Below are 17738 nucleotides of genomic sequence, written 5' to 3' on the forward strand. Positions count from 1 at the left end.
TGGAGTTTGTCTTTGCCTCCTGCATAAAGACCAGTCAGAAGCCAAGAGATGTAGACTGGGGTATATGACAGTGGGAGGGAGGTTGGAAGCATCTGCAGCCACAGCCTCTTCCCACAGGGTGAAATAACTGTCCTCCTGTTGAAGCCAAGCATCTGCACGTTTTCTCCACAAAGGGCCCAATAATACATAATTTTGACTCTGTGGGTCACCTAAGCTCTGTCAATCACTGACCTCTGCTGTGGTAGCCTGACAGTAGCCACAGACAATATGTAAATGAATGGAAGTGGCCATGTTCCTATAACACTTTATTTGTAAAATGTGGCCCACGGGAAAGGGTTTATTTCCTTCTGATTTTTTTTAAGTTGGTAAACCCCGTGTGGCTCAGGCCCCTGAGAATTTCAACCAAGGATGGGGTCCCCATTACCAGGGCTGCCTCTGACCTTGAGGATGAAGAGGGTGAAGCCACTTGGCCTCTTCCCACCATGAAAACAATATGCATGGAGTGGTGCTTAGAGACACAGGCTCTGGAGTCAGACCACCTGTGTCCAGAGCCCAGCCATGCCCCAAACCAGCTGTGTGACCTTGGATCCACTGCTTTACCTTTCTGTGCCTGTTTTCTCCTCTGTGCAACAGGGGGACAGTGATGACATCCTGCCTGGGAGGCCTGTGCTGGGGATGAAATGAATGAAGACAGAGTGCAGAAGTGGACCTGGCACATGTGGCACTCAGTAAGGACACTAGACTGCGACCTGAGCATCCACCAAGGATTGGGCCTGCACCTGGAAACCAGGCATTTCCCAAGTCATCACTCTGAGTCCTCAGACTATGACCCTGGTGAGGAGTGCTGTCACCCTGTTCCCCAGACAAGGAAAGGATACCTGAACAGGAAGGATCACAGGGTGTCCTGCAGTGGCAGAGCAGACTCAGTGGTGGTGGTTCTTTTCTCGAAATCAGTGGTTCTCAAGCAGGGGCAATTTTGCACCCCTGCCCACCTAAAGGCAACATGGCAATGTCTGGAGACATTTCTTATTGTCACAAGTTGGAGGAATGTGAAAGGTTTGCTACTTGGCATCCAGGGTGGAGCCCAGGGATGCTGCTCTGCACCCTCCTGAGCTCAGGACAACCCTGTCCTATGAAGGATGCTTCCAGCCATCACATCAGTGATGCTAAGGTGGAGGAGCCCTCCTAAATACACTGCTTCATCAGGGTTTCCTCAAAGTTAGAGAAGGACCCCAGTGCCGATTATTTGGGAGGTGCTACTAAGAAGCACAGACAGTGGGGAGGTGAAGTGAGACATGGTAGGAAAGACCAAGAATAAGCAGGTTTCCATGAGGGGCAACTGCACCTAAACTCCCTGGGGAACCATGAGGGGCTCTGCAAAGCACAGAGGCTTCAGAGCTTGCTCACCTGAGGACGAGGGGCTGGGGTATCTATGCACAAACCCTGTCAGTCAGGGGCTGGGGGATGCTCCAGGGAGACTGATTCTCTGACACTTCCAACATGCCTCATGCATGGGAGAAGGGACCTTGTTGGCCAGAGAAACCTTTCAGGCAAAGAGACACTGAGAAGGGGAGCTGGCAATTAAAGAAAATGCCCAGCACAGGAAGAGCCAAGGACTGAGGGTGGGCACTGCTGGCCTCTGTTCCTCTGCCACACTGACCCCCAACAGTATAACAGGGATCTCCCCAAAATTAACATACAGCAGCCAGCCTGGCTCCCAGCAGGTGTGTGCAAATTATTTGCTGGGTGAGAATCTGCAGGAAGCATTTCCTGGGAAGAGCTCCAGGGTATCTGGCTTTTCCCCATCGCGGGCTCACCAGTGAGGTGCTGCGAGGCCTTGTCAGTCTCTGGGGGTGGGAGCCCTGGTTCTCGGGAAAGGGAACAGAACCAGCTCGGTATCCTGGGGATTCTCACTTGCACAGACAGCCTTTTCAGCACTGGGCCAGAACAGCCTTGGTGCAGGGCCAGGGCTACATGAGAGACTCACTACCACGGGGAGCTTGGAGGAGTCCACAGCTTGATGCTGGACAGCCATGGCTGTGGTAGTGGCTCTGTAATGCCTGGGTGAGCTGGGAACACAGGGCTTTTCTCCTAATTGGCCATGAAAGAACATCATGGGTGAAAACACAGTTTAACCCAACAGACACAATGCCTGACTGCCAAGCCTGCCCTAGGCCCCAGGTTGTGCTTGGCTGTGGACCAGAGCCAGGACAGTGGGGGCCTGGCTCCACAAGCCCACCCTGCCAGGGAGAACATCTGTCCACTTTCCAAAGAGCCTCTCACTGCTCAGCACATGGTCACTTATGCAAAAGAGGCTCAGGGCCACTGTCCATTAAATGGAACCAACGTGGCTGCAGAGGGTTAAACAAATGAGCTTAACAGAAAAGCTGTGATTCAATACTGGTTTAAGAGCCAGCCAGAGAGGCCCACTGAAAGCCAGGCCCTGTCTGAGTAAGTGCCATTCAAAGATTCATTCGTGGTATTCGCACAGCAGCCCGTGATCATGGGGAGCTGACACTGGCATGGCATCTCTTTATAGCAGTCAGCACACAGACAGCACGACATCTGCTGTCACCTGGGGGACTGTGCCACTGGGGAGCCTCCTGGGGCTGTTCTTGCTACCACTCACTGAGGGCTCCCATGTGCAAGACCCACCCCATGTGCTGCCTCTAACCTCATGGAAGCTTTAGTCTGAAGTAAACCATTAACAAGATGCATGTAATGGCAGCTAACATTCCAGAATTTTAGGTGCCAAATGCGCAATCTCGATTAGCAACCTGGCCCTCTTAGCAACCCTGTGAAATGGGTGCTGCACACATCACTGTTTCACAGATGAGGAAACCAAGGCAAATGGGTGGAGTGACTTGCCCAGGTTCAGCTGGGATCCCAAAGCCCACACCCTTGTCACTACCCCATGTTGCTTCCTGTCTGACATCTTTATGAGCCAGGTGGAGAGTGGTTATTGGTTCCCATATTTGGGGAGAGCTGAGGCTGCGAAGATCCCAGGTCCCCCTGCCAGACCTCCTATCTTCTCGTTCCAAACACCTGGGGTCATTTTCAGGCTCAGTTGGCAGGTGGATCCCTGGGGCCCAGGGACAGGGCAGCTTACTGAATTTAGACTGCTTGCCAGGGTAGATGATCCAGAACATGTAATCTGTGGCCTCCTCATCTTCCTTGTCTGAAGACGTGGACTTGGAGGAACCCTGAGGGCTCCACTTGTTCAGCTTGGGAAACACTTTGCCCTGAAAGGACATGTTGTAATGCAAGGATGCCCCTGTCCCCAAATCTGCACAGCCTGAAGGGTCTTGGCAGGGCATGGGAGTCTGTGAAGTCACATGAGGGCTCACAGGCAGCAAAGACCTCCCCAGCCTCCCCAAAGCACCATGGCCACTCACCTTTCTCCCTTGGATCCAGAGAGGCGGGTCCAGCTGCCCGTGGGGGAGCAGCCCATTCTCCAGGCAGGAGAGGAACTTCAGGATGTGCCCACCCTTGGGGAAGCAGAAGGGCAGCCTCTGGATTTCATCCTGGCTGACCAACATCACTGTCCCGCCACTGTCCACTGCCACTGTGACCGGCAGAAAAGACACAGTGTAAAGGCATGGTGATGGGCTCCCTGACTCTGCAAACACACGTCCCCAGAGGTGCCAAGCCAGACCCCAAGGCATGAGGCTCTGGACCAGGCCTGGGCAAAAGATTAGGGCAGATTTTACCCCTCCTGCATCCCACTCCTCCTACCCACAATCCACCTGGCTGGATAACTACAAGACAAGGTCAGGGACAATGTGGCTGGGCCTCCCTAAAGCTACCCACCAAAGGAGAAGGCGTCCTGAAACACCCACACTCCTCAAGAATCTGGGGCAAATATGACTTACCGGGGTTCAGGGGGTCCAATTTCACCCCTCCTCAGACCCCGGGCTGACTCTGGCTAGTATGGTAAACATTCACTCTGTGGCAGCACAACACAACACAAGTATCCCCGTCTTGTCTGACACAGCATCCCCGTGAGGCTGATCCACTAGGGCCTATTTTACAAGTGAACCACAGGCTCAAAGAAGGTAAATAACTTCCTCAAGGTCACACAGATCTGAACCCAGGTCTCTCTTGTTCAAGACTTGAGCAGCAGTGCTTCACACCTCAGTGGGATACAGGCCACTTGCTTTCTAAAGCAGGAGGGCCATCTGCTCCCTCTGACTGTAGCCTCTTCTAACTTTAAACAACCACTACAAAGACCTGGTTTGAGTCCAGGCTCTGGAGCTTACAGGCTATGTGGCTTCATGTCAAGTGGCTTCTTCACTTCTAAAATGAGAACACACCTATCACTGGGTTGTCGTACAATTAAATGACAGGCCTTGTCATTTTACAGAGGGGGAAACCCAGTCACTTGCTTGAGGTTGCACAGGTAAGAGGATGTCCCACCACCTTATCTCATGATGCAAATGAACAATCAGAGCTAGAGGCAGGCAGGGGATCCAAGAGACCCCTGCTCTCCTGTGGTCCCTACCTTGCTGCTGACAGTGCAGGTAGACAATCTCCTCCAAGTGGATGATCATGGCATAGTCCCAGTAGATGATGGAAAGGAGAGAGGGCTAGGCTTGCAGGAAGCCCACCTACCTCACAATGGGGAGGGGCTCTGGCAGCCAGAGGACCACTCCTGAGGTCCTCCCTTCTCACCAGGACCTACTCATCCCCAACCTGTGTTCCAGAATGCCCAGACTTTCTCCTTTTCTTTTGGTTCCAGCACCTCAATTATGGAGGAAAGCACTCTCCCCCAGCCCATGTGGCCCAGGCAGGGGGAACCCACCAACTCTCTACCCCATGGATCCAGCAATGATCACCAGACCCAGACCTGGCCAATTAGCATGATCCGCTGTCCCAGGATGGTACAGGATGTCCCCACGACCCAAGAAGAATCAGTGAGACCCAAGGATCAGAGTTACATCAGAATTGCTGCCTCTAGCTGAGCTGTTAGGAATAACGCTGCAATGAATATTTATGTACGAGGTTTTGTGTAGATAAAAGTTATCAATGCCTGGTTAGATCCCTGGGCATGGAGTTGCTGGGGCCTTGGGTAAGGGTGTGGCAGATGAGTCTGCCAAATGGTAAAGCAGTTCTCCCACTTACATGCACCACACAGCAGGGCAGAGGCCTGAGCCAAGTCCAGCCTGACTCCATAGCCTGACGTTTCTTCTCTAACACTAAGAGAATTTTGACCATGGCTGTGCAAGAGGAGGTGATGGCTGGAAAGAGACAGAAGTGCTCCTGTGCTTTCCAGACAAGGACCGTCCCCTTGATTGTCATTGCCTCTTGGTCCCAAAGAGGGACCCTGGTCATCTGAAGCCCCTGGTCATCTCCCTTCCCCACACTCCAACCTCATGTTTTCGATTCTTGCCTGTTTCTCTCTTCCACTGAGGCCCAGGCTCTGTGTGAGGGTAACAAGGGTAGCTTGGGTTCAGAGCTCAGGAAGGTGGAAGCCCCCAAGGCCAGGATGGTGACCTTGAAGGTCCAGATTCAGTGGGAACTCAGTTTGTCAGCACCTAGTGGTGCCTGTTTACAGAAGAAAAGATGGCGTGGAAACGTGGAGCCTGAGGGCGGGAGCAGCAGCAGGCAGGTGAGGATCTGGTCAGTGCCTTTCTCCAAACACTGGCATCACGGGTTTCTTGCCCACACACTTCTGGCCTTCAGTCCAAGGAATTAGCAGGGTCCTGGGGCTCTTTAGAGCTTTGCTATTAGGAAGGACATGCTTCGGGATTTGAGAAGCACTTATTAAACCTTCAGGGAATCTCTTGAATCTGGGGAGGCCATCTTGTCCAACTCCCTACCTGGAGAGAAGGGGGAAACAGGCTCAGAGAGTGGCATACTCTGGGTCAACCAGCAAGGGATGGTTGAGCGAGGACCTATATTTATGTCTACTTGGTTATTCATTTTCTTCCCCAGGATAATGTGAGCACTGAGATGGTAAAGGTATTGCTCTCCTTTGAATGAATAGCTAATTCCCTGTGTCTAGTACAGTGCCTAGCAGGAAGTGGGGCTCAGTACATATTTAATGAGTAGATTGTCCCAGCACCTACTGTGTGTTGCAATCTGTGGCTGGTGTCAGGAATCAGCTGTGAGCAAGGCTGGGGCCCTGTCTTCAAAGATTTAAAGCTGGAGGGTTAGGTGGTAGATAGAGGAGGGTGCACAGGCTGGTCATGTGACTATGGTTTGACAAATACTAGGAAGTACAAGTGAGCCACACTCAGCTGGGAGGCTAGGGAAAGCCCAATTCCAAGGTTCAAGATGGAGAATTGAGTTCCAGGCCAAGGGCCTCTCCACAGTCCCTACACTGTTCTTCATTAGAAACTCCAGAGTCTGGCAGGGACAGAGTTACCCAGCCCAGCCTGGGACCTCTCGCTGACCAACTCTGAGAACAGATGGTAACCTCTGAACAGGAAGTGACCAGCTGAGAAAATGTTATGAATCACCCCAAGACATAACGTGGATCACAGTGAACTTGATAGTAAGTAGAACACAACAGCATCTGAGACACTTTAAGCCTTCTTGAGCCTCCTCAGTGGCCGTGCTCAGCAAAGCCACCTGCAACCAACCTTGGAGGTGGGGAGATCTACCTAGTGCAGTATTGGTCATGTTTCCTGAAATGAGTCCTTTTTTTTTAAAGCTACATTTAAAAATGCATATGAAATACATGTGGTCTGCAAGCTTCTTTAGAATAACATGTTGGGGAAGGGTATGATTGACAGTCAAGAGGGCTGGGGCACAGGAACTTGTGTCATGACTATTTTTATGCTACAAGTTCTTCACATAAAAATATTTTTAAAGAAAATGAAAAAGAAAAACTAGAATCTGAGGGCTGGGGTTGTGGCTCAGTGGGCTTGCCTGGCACAGGGGGGCACTGGATTTGATCCCCAGAACCACATTAAAAAAAATTAAAAAAAATAAATCTTATGTAGATTCAGAACAGCCCAAATCACTGCTTCTCCTCCCCACCAGTGGCCACGACACCTGAGGCTGGATTGATGGGCTGGCTGCCTCAGCCCCATGGCTGCCCTTTGCTCTTCTTTGCAGGAGGGAGCCAGTCATGTGGCTCTTTTCAGTATGAGTCCAAAGCTACTGCAGGGCTATATGGTTGTATGTATCATGGATATGAAAGAAGAGACAGCTTTGGGGACCAGAAACCCTGCAACCACTCCCAACCCCTTTCATGGAGTGATGAGAAAGGGTCAGTAGCAACCAGGGATTATCTTGCATTAGCAGGCTCTGTGGGTCTTTGTAAAGCTGTCTCTCTCTGGGTGGTCAGGGGCACTGGCTAACCCCCAGCTCTAACCCTCTTCTCCTGGTTTCTTCACCCCCCTGAGTCTCTGAGCTACCCTTCAGGCCACAGCTGCAGGGAGGCTGGCTAGGTCACCATAACAACCAGGTTGAGTGGCAGACAGGGCAGGGTGCACATCCCTGCTCTCCAGGAGGGGAATCTCCCTGTGCCAAGGAGAGTAGATGGACTCAGGGGACACACTGTGGGCCCAGGGTCCTAACTTTTCTCATAGTCCAGGTCCCCCATGGACCCATTCATCAGCTGGTTGGGCATCCACTTCAAGGTCATGATGTCAGCTGTCTGGGGTAGGGACAGGTACCCAGGTACAGCCTCCATGTCATCCCTCTGCAGAGAGAAGAGATCAGGCCTGGCCATGGTGGTGGAGGACATATGGACAAAGGTCCTGACCATTTGACTCTAGGATGCAGAGCCGAGTTATCTGAGAAGCTGAAACCTTCCAAAGCCTCCTTGGGTGGCCATGCTCAGCAAAGCCACCTGTAGCCAACCTTGTGGATCAGAGAGTTCCACCAAGTGCAGCTTGATAGCTGCCCACCCCTGATACCATCATATTTTCCCTCCTGAGGCCTAGGGGTCTTTAGAACCAGGAAGGGTTCACTGTCACTCTTAACATCACCCTTTTCAAATCAGGCATTTATCTGGGCCAATCTTAAGGGAGAAAGAGATGGCAGTTGAGCTAGCCCATTCCCCAGAAACCTGCTCCCCAAGTATCCCCAGCACACTCTGGGCCAGCAGTCAGATCCTCCACCTCCCCAGACTTGCCCAAAGGACTTCTTGCCTGCTTTATTTTATCCAAGTAGGAGGGATACGGCAACATCCCTCAAATATGAAGGAGGCAGCCCCTGCACCAAATCTACCTCAATGACAGGCAAAGACCCATAACTGTTTACTGAACACCAGATACATAGGGAGCTCAGCTCAGTCCTCACACAGCCTCAGTTGAGCCAAGCACCCCATGGAGGAGCAGCATTCCATCAATCCTAAGATGCACATTCTGTTCCTTTCACATTTTAACCTTCCTAAAATGGGGACATAATTATCCTCGATGAGAGCTCACAACCGTGATGCAGAGGTGACTGTCTGAACTCAGATTTGGGCGTATCTGTTCTCACTTCAGCTGAGTTTTGTGCATGGTTATTGTGCACGAGCAGGATAGCTTCTATTTTAAATGCCTTCAGAGAGATTAGTCTGAGATTCAGCTTTGAATTGAAAAAAGTTACGGTGACACCGAGAGGCTGGGAACAGAGCAGCAGAGTACTAATGTGATATTGGCGAAGCAGGCACATTATTCACCCCTGCAGGGATGCCTGTAAGTCCAAATTTCCTTGAAAAATAGCAAGTGAGTGCTTGAAGGGACATCTGACCCATCCCAGAGATGAGAATGCATGATCTTGAAGAACTACTGCACTTTCTGGGCTCATGGGTCAGGGGGCACCAACATTTTTGTGTAAAGAAACAGAACAGTTTTGGCTTTGTGAGCCATATAGGCTTGGCTGCAACCTAACTCTGCCACCATAGCCTGAAAGCTGTACTAGATAACATGTAAACTAGGGGTCATGGCTGTGTTTCAACAAAACTTTATTTAAAAAAACAGGTAGAGGGCCACATTTGGCTCACGGGTTATAGTGTGTTGATGCCTTCTCCTGATGGAACAGAGAGCAGCATGTGGAAAACTTAGGGCATCAATGACTCTTAGTCAAAAGTGATACAGGAGATTAAACTCTGGACTGTGAAGACTTTAGGAATATCTTAAGTAATGTACCAATTACACTTTCTCTGGTGTGTACTTGGGAAGGTGATGTATGATTACAAGACAAACAAAACCTATGTTTGATTAGGTCTTGAAGATTTGATTCTAAACAGATAAGGGGAAATTGTGCAGTGAAAAAGTCCTGAGCATAATCTGAATAGCATTTTAGAAAAGAAGGCACATCTTGAAGCCATCGCACTTGAGCAGACAGGGTCTGGTGCCATGGTGATGCAGATACTGCAGCTCAGAGGGAGGAGGAGTTGCCCAGGGTCACCCTGTGATTGAAACTGTTCCTACACAACTGGGGTGGCTGACAGTTCTCAGAGCTTCCTCCCAGCAGAGCCCAGACACCACACTGACCCTGTAACTCAACAGCCCTGGAGAGAGGGGATAGCCAATGGAGACACTGCATAAGGGCAGGAGCTGCATGTGCCCCACTCTCTCCACATCCCTGGAACCTGGCCAGCCTCTGGGGCACAGAAGGTGACTGATGAATGGCCCCAGTTGGCCTGAATTCCAATCATAAATCTGTCCCCTAACTCACCGTATGGGACTCAGTTAGGATGAGAAATGGGTGGGTATAAAGATGCATAGATGAACACTCACTGGCTGAACCAGAACATTGTTCTTGCCATAGAGAATGGTGGCTGTGGAGTTCTGGTGTAGGGACTCCATGTAGTCACGGGCAGAGAAGGATGGCTGGTTGTCCATGATTCCACTTGAATGCCTCTTCTGGATCTGGTAGTGTGACAGACAGATGGCCCTGGATTGACCTTCAGGACCTCTACCCTGTTCCCTGCTCCCAAGTCCCTCCCACAGCCCCACCACCCACCCCACTCACACAGAAGGCTGGCCGCTTGCTGGGTGAGTCCTGCTACAGGTGTGAGCTGTGGATGCGGTGCCTCTGGGCCAGCTCATCAGCCCAGGGGTTGGTCCAGAAGTGATCCACAGTCTTCATCTTGGTGTACTCCAGAGCACAGGACCCCACTGCAGAGCACACGGGGCTGGAAACTTGCAGCCTGTAGCGCCGCCCTCCCTCACAACTCCTGCAGGCTGGGACACTCATTTCACCACCCCTCCCCTCCAGCCAGCTAGGAGGCCTGAGTCCTGCAAGCAGGAGACCAGAATGAGGCCCTGGGAGCAAGAGGCAGTGAACAGTTTTGATGGAGGAGGGTGAGGGGGCCCTCAGGAGTTACCTGCGACCCCAGATCAGATGGAACTCAGACCACCAGACCACATACCCAACAAGGAGGCAAGGATGGGGCCATCCACAGGGTCCACCAGAAGAGCTCCTTCTCATAGTATTTACTAGAAGAGGAAAAGACACTTGGGTTTGGATGGAGGCCAGCAGAGGATCACAACTTCCAGCGTGGCTGGATCCTGTGTTGCCCACTCACTCCAAGAGCTTTGGCTGCCCCATGTGTAGAATGGGGACCATCATCATATATGTCAGCGGGCTGCCAGAAGGACATTTGAGCAAAATGAGAGATGATCAGTATTCAGCATGGAGTGTGGTTTGCACCTGCTTAACACACTCTGAAGACAGGGCCTTTAGGAGCAACAGGAGTCACGAGCAGGCTAGGTGATTCCACCTGCTTCTACCACATCTTCTGGTGAAGACAGGAAGTCCTGAAAGGCCCAGCTGATGTCTGCCCTCCTATCTCTGTGCAATAAAGTGCTGCTTAACTGCACTGTGCACTCAAAGGCCATGCTAACAGGCTTTCTAGCCCTCACAACTAATGTTGAAAATGCTGCCCTTAGATGCTCAGAAAAGCCCCTTGAAATCTGGCTGTGCCAAGTATATGGGACACCATCAATATAAGGGTCATGCAGAATGTTTCTTCATTTGTTTGTATTACTTACAGTGTAATGGTTTCCAGTTCCTTAAAAACTCATGCAACCACAAAACCAACAGAATTTCAAAGTTGGAAAGGACCTTGTTTTGGCCTCCCAGGGATGTTGGGTTCAGAGAGGGTAAATGACTTGCTAGAGGTGACACAGGTCAGGTCACTCCAGCTGCAGGCCCTTGGCTTGGCCCTTGCTAGCATACAGCAGGGGGTGATGTACACAGGATCTGGAGTCAGACAGACTGCATGGGAGCCCAGTTCAGCTACTTTCCACCTTGCTGTGGCCCCCTGGGAAGAAACCCAAGGTCCCTTCATCCTGCTCTAAATGAGGAGCCCCTGCATTGGTATTAAACATCCAAATTCTCCCAACTTTTTAAGCTAGGCTTGCTCAGGGTTGAACATCCAGGAGGCATGTTTAAAATCACTTCCAAATCTACTTCATTGTCAAAGGGAAAAAGAAAGGCACTTTCTGTATGACAGTGCAATTCCCAGGATGGGCAGCAGGTGGAGGCAGAGTAGATGCAGGCATCTGGCCTCTCACCTGCTGTTTTTCACAAGGTAATGCACAATTTTGTCCAGGACTTTCTTGAACAAGGCGGTGTGGATCCACGGGTGCTTGATGGTGAGCAGGGACAGGTTGGGAAGATTTGGCAGCTTCCATGAATTTTCCTGGAGGCCCTGGATCTGGTTTCGCCTTTAAGACCAATAGGGAAGAAGAGATCCAAAAAGGAAATCCACAGGACCAGTATGCAAACGTGAAAATGCTCATTCTCTCTAGAAAATGAAGGAATGGCAGTGAAGCAAGAGCCCATAGTGCTCCAAGCCAGTGGGTCAAGTGTTGAAAAATGAATAATACCCAGTGAGTTTGGAGATATGGCTAAACAGAGGGTTTCAGATGCTGTTGACAGGCAAGCCAGCCTCTGACCTCCCTCGCTCCTTCCCTCTCTCTACTGGAATGAAATGCTGACCAAGAGTCTTGGACTACGAACACTTCAGAGGCTCCCCAGTGCCCCTGAAAAAAAAGTCTTCCCTGTGACTGGCAGGTGCTCAGTGACCTGGCCCCCTACTTCTCCAGCAGCCTCTTACTCTACCCACTCATTCCATGATGCACACAGAGCAGTGAGCATAATCCGGAGGCTGCCAGGCTCTCTGGAGCCTTCCACAAACTGATGCTGCTTCCTGGCTCTCCCCTCACCCCATTACTGGGAGGGTCCCTTCTCACCATTTGGGTCTCAGCAAGGACATCTCCTACAGGAAGCCTATAGAACAATGCTGTCCTCTGCCCCTAAGCCTGCTCCATTTTCTCTCTTTCCCTCCATGCTATGATCTTAAGAATATGGACTAAGCAATTTAACTTCAAAAAAATAAAATAAAATACTTACTGAGAGTCGACCAGGAGGCAAGCATGGGCCTGCATTTTGTCTGTACCTTAGGGGCCTAGCACCATGTCTGGCACACAGGAAGTGCTCAGTGATCATGCTCATGAATGAGATTGCACAATGGTTCTCCCTTACTGCCTGGCAAGGGCATCTCTGATCCCTCCCTAGGGAAGTCCTCACACTGTGAAAGGCTCTGGATATCCAGCTCCTTAGGAAGTTATCTGAAAATACCCAGGAATTCAGCAGGTGAACTGGAAGGAACCTAAAGACCATGTGGCTGAGAAATCCAAACAGGAGCTGGAAAATCCAAATTCAGATCTCTGCCCACCATATGGTTCTGGGGCAGACCTGGGCAGGCAGGGCCTGCAGGGCAAGGGAAACAGGGGGCTGTTTCTCACTCAGTGGAGTGATCAGCCTATGAATTGATGGCAAACGTAAGGCATGCTATAGTTTGGATCTGAAATGTTCCCCAAAGATCCAAGTGTCAAAACTTTGTGCTAAAAAAAACAAACAAACAACAAAAAAAAAACTTTGTGCTCAGCCTGGTGCTACTGGGAGGTGGGGAACCTTTAGTGGGGGGGCTGGCGGAAAGTTTTAGGTTATTGGGGGAGTGCACGAAAATGGCACTGTGGGATGTGGATCTCTTCCTTTTTAGAAAAACTTTTTTTTTTTTTTTTCATCCTGGCCATAAAGTGAACAGCTTCCACACCATAGGCCAATAATGGGGCCAACTGGTCATCAGACAAAAACCTCTAAAACTCTGAGTCTAATTCAACCTGTCCTCTTTTTAAGTCAATTATCTAAGGTATTTTGTTGTAGTAACAGAGAACTGATAGACACAGAGTATGTTTGTCTCTCCCCTTCCCTTCCCTTGCTTGTGACAGACACAGTCGATCAATCCACACACATTTTCCCATGATGCCCAATCACAGCTTCAGAATCCTTCATGTCACAGTCTATGGGAGCCGCAGGCACAAATTGGAGTTAAAACCCATTTTCCATCTCCACCCAGGCCCCAAGTTGGGGGTTGGGCTCTGTATTCAGAACAGGCCATGTAGCACAATCAGTCATAAACCTCCCCAACTCGTTAACCAGGCACCACGACAGGTGAGTGACACACCTCCCCCTTCAATAGCGGCCTCCAAGACAGTTTTAATCAGAGGCTCCAGCAGCTGGTCCCTGAAGGCAGAGAGCACTCTGATCCTTTGAGGCTTTGCACTGAGAACAGGGTGTGGTCCCAGCACCAACTGCCTCAGGGGCATTTTCCAGGTGCTAGATACTGCCCCAGATGCTGGGGACATAACAGGATGACACGGATGTAGCTGCCTTTCCTTGTGGCATTCAGAGAGGTAACAATCAAGTTAAGAATAAAACAAGAAACAGCTAATTCCTGATGGCAAGAACAAATGTGAAGAAAGCAAACAGGTGATGTGAAAGAAGGTGGGGTTAGGGCTGGAGTGACCGAGCTGGGGCCATGGAAGACCAAGCAGTCAAGCCTGCTGGAGGAACAGCATGTGCCAAGGCCCTGAGGCAGAAAGAGACTGCAGGGTCTGGGGAGCAGAGAGCATGCCAGGGGCTAGGGAGGGGCTGTCCAGCCTGGTCCCCACACTCACATGCTCTCAATCAGCTGCTCCAAGTCCTGGACTTTGTGGCTCAGCTCCTTGGCTGGTGGAAATCTCTTGCCCACCTTCATGAAGAGAGCTGCGATCTTGTTGCTGCACAGGAAGTTAGCCACCCACTGCCACAGCCCATGCAGGACACAGGCCTCCACTGCAGCTGTGGGGACATGGTGGGCAGCAGCACTGACTCTCCTGTCCATGTTCCCAGCACCCAGCATAGCTTGGAGCTTCCATCAGACACAGGCTCCTTGGGCAGCCAGTACCCCTAGCATCACCTGCCTCTGGCCAGCCTTACAGGAAAACATGTGTGCACCCCACCTGGCTGGCTTCACCCTCTAATGAAGTGAGGGAGTGTAGTGGATAACCACAGTCATGGCTAAGGCTGGTCCACCTCTATGCAGGTCCTCTGCCAGCCACTAACCAGCTGTGTGACTGGGAAATGACCTCCCCTTGGTGCCTCGGCTTCCTCACCTGAAAAGGGCAGTAGTGTGAGCATTAGCCTCAGAGATGCTGTTAGGAGAGGTGAAAAGCACACATGGGAAGTACTTAGCACAGACAGGCACACAGTGGGTGCTTTATGAATTCCAGCTTCTACCCATTTCAGAGGGAGAGAGATGGGCTATAGACTGCCCAGCTCTACCTGGGCCAAAGAATATCAATATCATCATCATCATCATCATCACCACCACCACCACCATCATTGCTACTGTGAATGCAGTACAGTTCATGTTTATGGGTCTCCTTTAAACTCTGCTGGAGTTTAAAAAAAGGAAGGAAGGAAAACTACCTCCACTTTCCAGATGTGGACCCTGAGGATCAGAGAGGTGAACTGAATTGCTCAAGGGCACCCAGCAAGTGAGTCAGCATTCAAACACAGGCTGAGTTCAAGGTGAGCCATAAGTCACACTGTTGAGGATTTTGTAGCAATCTTCCCACTTCTGACTATGCCCAGTCTCCTCAGAGCAGGACACGTGGATTATATACCCTGGCCTCTACTGTAAACTCACTGTGTGACCTCTGGCAAACTTCTTTCCCTCTCTGGGCTGAAGTGAGCCATTCTGGGAAACTGGCCCTGTGCAGGCCATTCTGACAGCCTCTATCTTACTCCTGGTGCTTCTGGCAGCCCTCTATCTTCTCACCTCCTCATGCACAGGTATGCAACAGGTATAACATTAATGCTTACTGAAAAAGTGAGTATATAACAGCAGCTATTCCTTACTGGGCACCTGGGGGGATGTCAGATAACTGGGAAGGTTTACCTTACCTAACTCTTGAGACAAAGCCCATGAAGTAAGAGCTCTAGTGAACCACACAGGGTGGAGAGCTTGGCCAAGGTTCTGTGCAAGCAGAAACAGGGAGAAAGTTGGGGTTGATGGTTCGTCTCTGTTTGAGTCAGCCTTTACTCGTGTGAATCAATGTCCAGATTGTCTTGCCCACTCTGCATTATGGGTAAAACTCTTTTTACATTCTGAGTTTTAACTTATACAGACAATATTTTCTATATGCTTATACTGAAATAAGTTAATTTCAGGTTCTGTGTACAATGTTTGATCCTTTCTGACGAAGGCTCTGAGGACACTGGATAAAAGCACCCTCGATGGGACTCTTCAGGCCTCAGTTACTGCCATCTGATTTCTCTCACATGGAAACTTTGGTCAGTTAGAGAAGTATCATGATACTTTTTATCACTTTCTATTTCTCTAAGGGTTTAATTGATAGGTATGTTGGCAAGTCTCGATGTGGACATGTATGTTTTCTATTTGCAAATAAAAATGACCAGGAGAAAATAAATAGTTATATAAATGTAATAAAATATAAATGTTTTATATAAACATAGATAATATTCCCATGCATATCTGTACTTATATATATGTATTTATGTACACATATGTAAATACATATATTCATATATACACATATATAAACACCTGAGTGTATGTCTGTGTGTATTAAATAAACATATTCCACTTAAAAAATAAATTCTTGCCCAAAGTCGCCCAATAAGAAGAGGCAGAGCTGGGATTTGAACCCAGGTCTGCCTGGGTGAAAAGGGGGTGAACTGGGGCTCTGGCTCCCTGACATGAGCGTGCTCAGCACATTGTGGTGCCCCAGCCATCTGCCCAGAGCTGGTGGGCTTGCCAGGTGCCTTTACTCAGGCACCTCCTGGGGGTCAACGTCACAGGGAGGGGGCCTGGAGGACACCGTCACCAGGAGATGCTCCTGTCATTACAGTTGAAACTCTTGAGGAGGAAGAGAAACAAACTCACTGTGCACATGCACCGATGAGCTGAGTGCTGACTTCAGGCTCACACAGAGCACCTATATCCAGCCACCGTCAAAGCACAGCATGAGCCTGGCAGTGCCGTTATTTCTGGAACCTTATGAGCAGAGCAGGTTTAGGGAGAGAAGTCTGAGTCATGCTCTGAACCCCAGGCCTGCCTCCTTTGCTGAGCTACCTGGCCATGGTCCCTTGGGATGTGTCAGCAGGGACTCTTCATATGTTAAGTTGGAGATGGTAGGACTAAAATGTATTCTAAAGGGAAGTATTTAATGTGTATTTTTCTAAAATTTATTTTATGAGTTAAAAAAATAAAACACACTAAGGAAAAGAAATGATTGGCTCATTTTAGAGAGAATTCAAGCAAGACTGGATCCAGGTTTTAGTCATACTATTTCTTGTTTCATCTTTTCATCTCTTGTTTCTGCTTTTCCTGACTCCTTCTCCCCAAATAGGCTCTCTCCTTCTGGTAAAACAACATTTCTCCAAGAATTTTAGACTAAATGAGTTTATATGGTTCAGAATTTTAGAAGAGAAATACTTTACCTGATAATCCAGTAAAACTCCTTGGGGCAGAATTACCTGCCTTAACTTGAGGCATATGCCCATCCCTGAGGCAATCCATGTGTTTGGAGAGAATAAAGCATTCTGATTGGCTAAGGCCATGTGGTATGACCTCACTGTGACTCAGGAGGCTACAGAGTCTGAATGAACCTGGACCAAAGTTCTAGAGCTTCTTTCCAAGGAAAGAGGAGGGTTGATACTGCAAATGGAGGTATAAAGCTGTGACTTCCTCTTAATAGCAACAGAAGTGGATTGCTAGCTTTTAATGCACATTGTTGATTTCATACTTAACATAGATACTAGCTACACTTTTAAAAGGAAATAGGAAATCACCAATCTGTATTAAAAGTCAGCAACCCACTTCTGTGTACCCTACTCAATTCTGACATCTGTGGAGAACAATATTGAAAATATTCTATATGCTGTGATGGCTTGGTCTGTGAAAGTGTTCCAGGAGATGTGTTCTGTGTTTTCTGAACATTAATACCATTTGGGAGACAGAGGTCATGTCCAGTGCTGAAACCCCCGAGCCTCATTCCCACTGTCCTTGATCTACAGTAGGAGCTTAGGAAAAATATTTTTTTTCAAAGATTAATGTAGCAAAAAGTACACTATATAATTTCTTAAAGCTCATATATTGTAGAACCTTCTTGAGTGTAATTGCCTATAACCAAAACATATATTTTGGATGAAAATAAAACAAATAGTAATTGAAAGCAGTGGGGTTTGAATCCAGTCAGTCCAAATTCATGGTTTGAGAACTCGAGAGACTTCATCATATTGATTTTCAAGGGACCTCAAATTCAAAGTCTGTTGCCTTCTGAACCTCATAATTTATATTTCCTTTCTAATATCTCAGACTAATTCTGCTATTGAGAAGAAAATTAAAATCCATTACATCCTTACAGCTTTTTATATCTAATTTTGGGGTGCTTTTCTATGTAGAACACATTTTTTGACCTCTTGTTATCATAATT

The 17738-nt window shown here is 49.1% G+C and overlaps 1 pseudogene across 1 annotated transcript in view; it reads right to left on the minus strand.

The window, feature by feature from the left end:
* Window positions 1-14272, minus strand: part of LOC306652242 (small G protein signaling modulator 1-like) — a 38421-nt pseudogene extending 24149 nt beyond the window's left edge. Inside the window, exons 1-9 of the transcript XR_013767019.1 lie at window positions 13914-14272; window positions 11463-11615; window positions 10316-10382; window positions 9916-10061; window positions 9681-9812; window positions 7528-7651; window positions 4502-4570; window positions 3396-3559; window positions 3111-3242 (exon numbers count right to left, since the gene is read on the minus strand). The product of XR_013767019.1 is annotated as a small G protein signaling modulator 1-like (transcript). The remainder of the gene's footprint in view (window positions 1-3110; window positions 3243-3395; window positions 3560-4501; window positions 4571-7527; window positions 7652-9680; window positions 9813-9915; window positions 10062-10315; window positions 10383-11462; window positions 11616-13913) is intronic.
* Window positions 14273-17738: the final 3466 nt, after the last annotated feature.

Source organism: Sciurus vulgaris (assembly GCF_902686455.1).
Source record: "Sciurus vulgaris genome assembly, contig: HiC_scaffold_155_arrow_ctg1, whole genome shotgun sequence".
In the NCBI taxonomy this organism is placed as follows: Eukaryota; Metazoa; Chordata; class Mammalia; order Rodentia; family Sciuridae; genus Sciurus; species Sciurus vulgaris.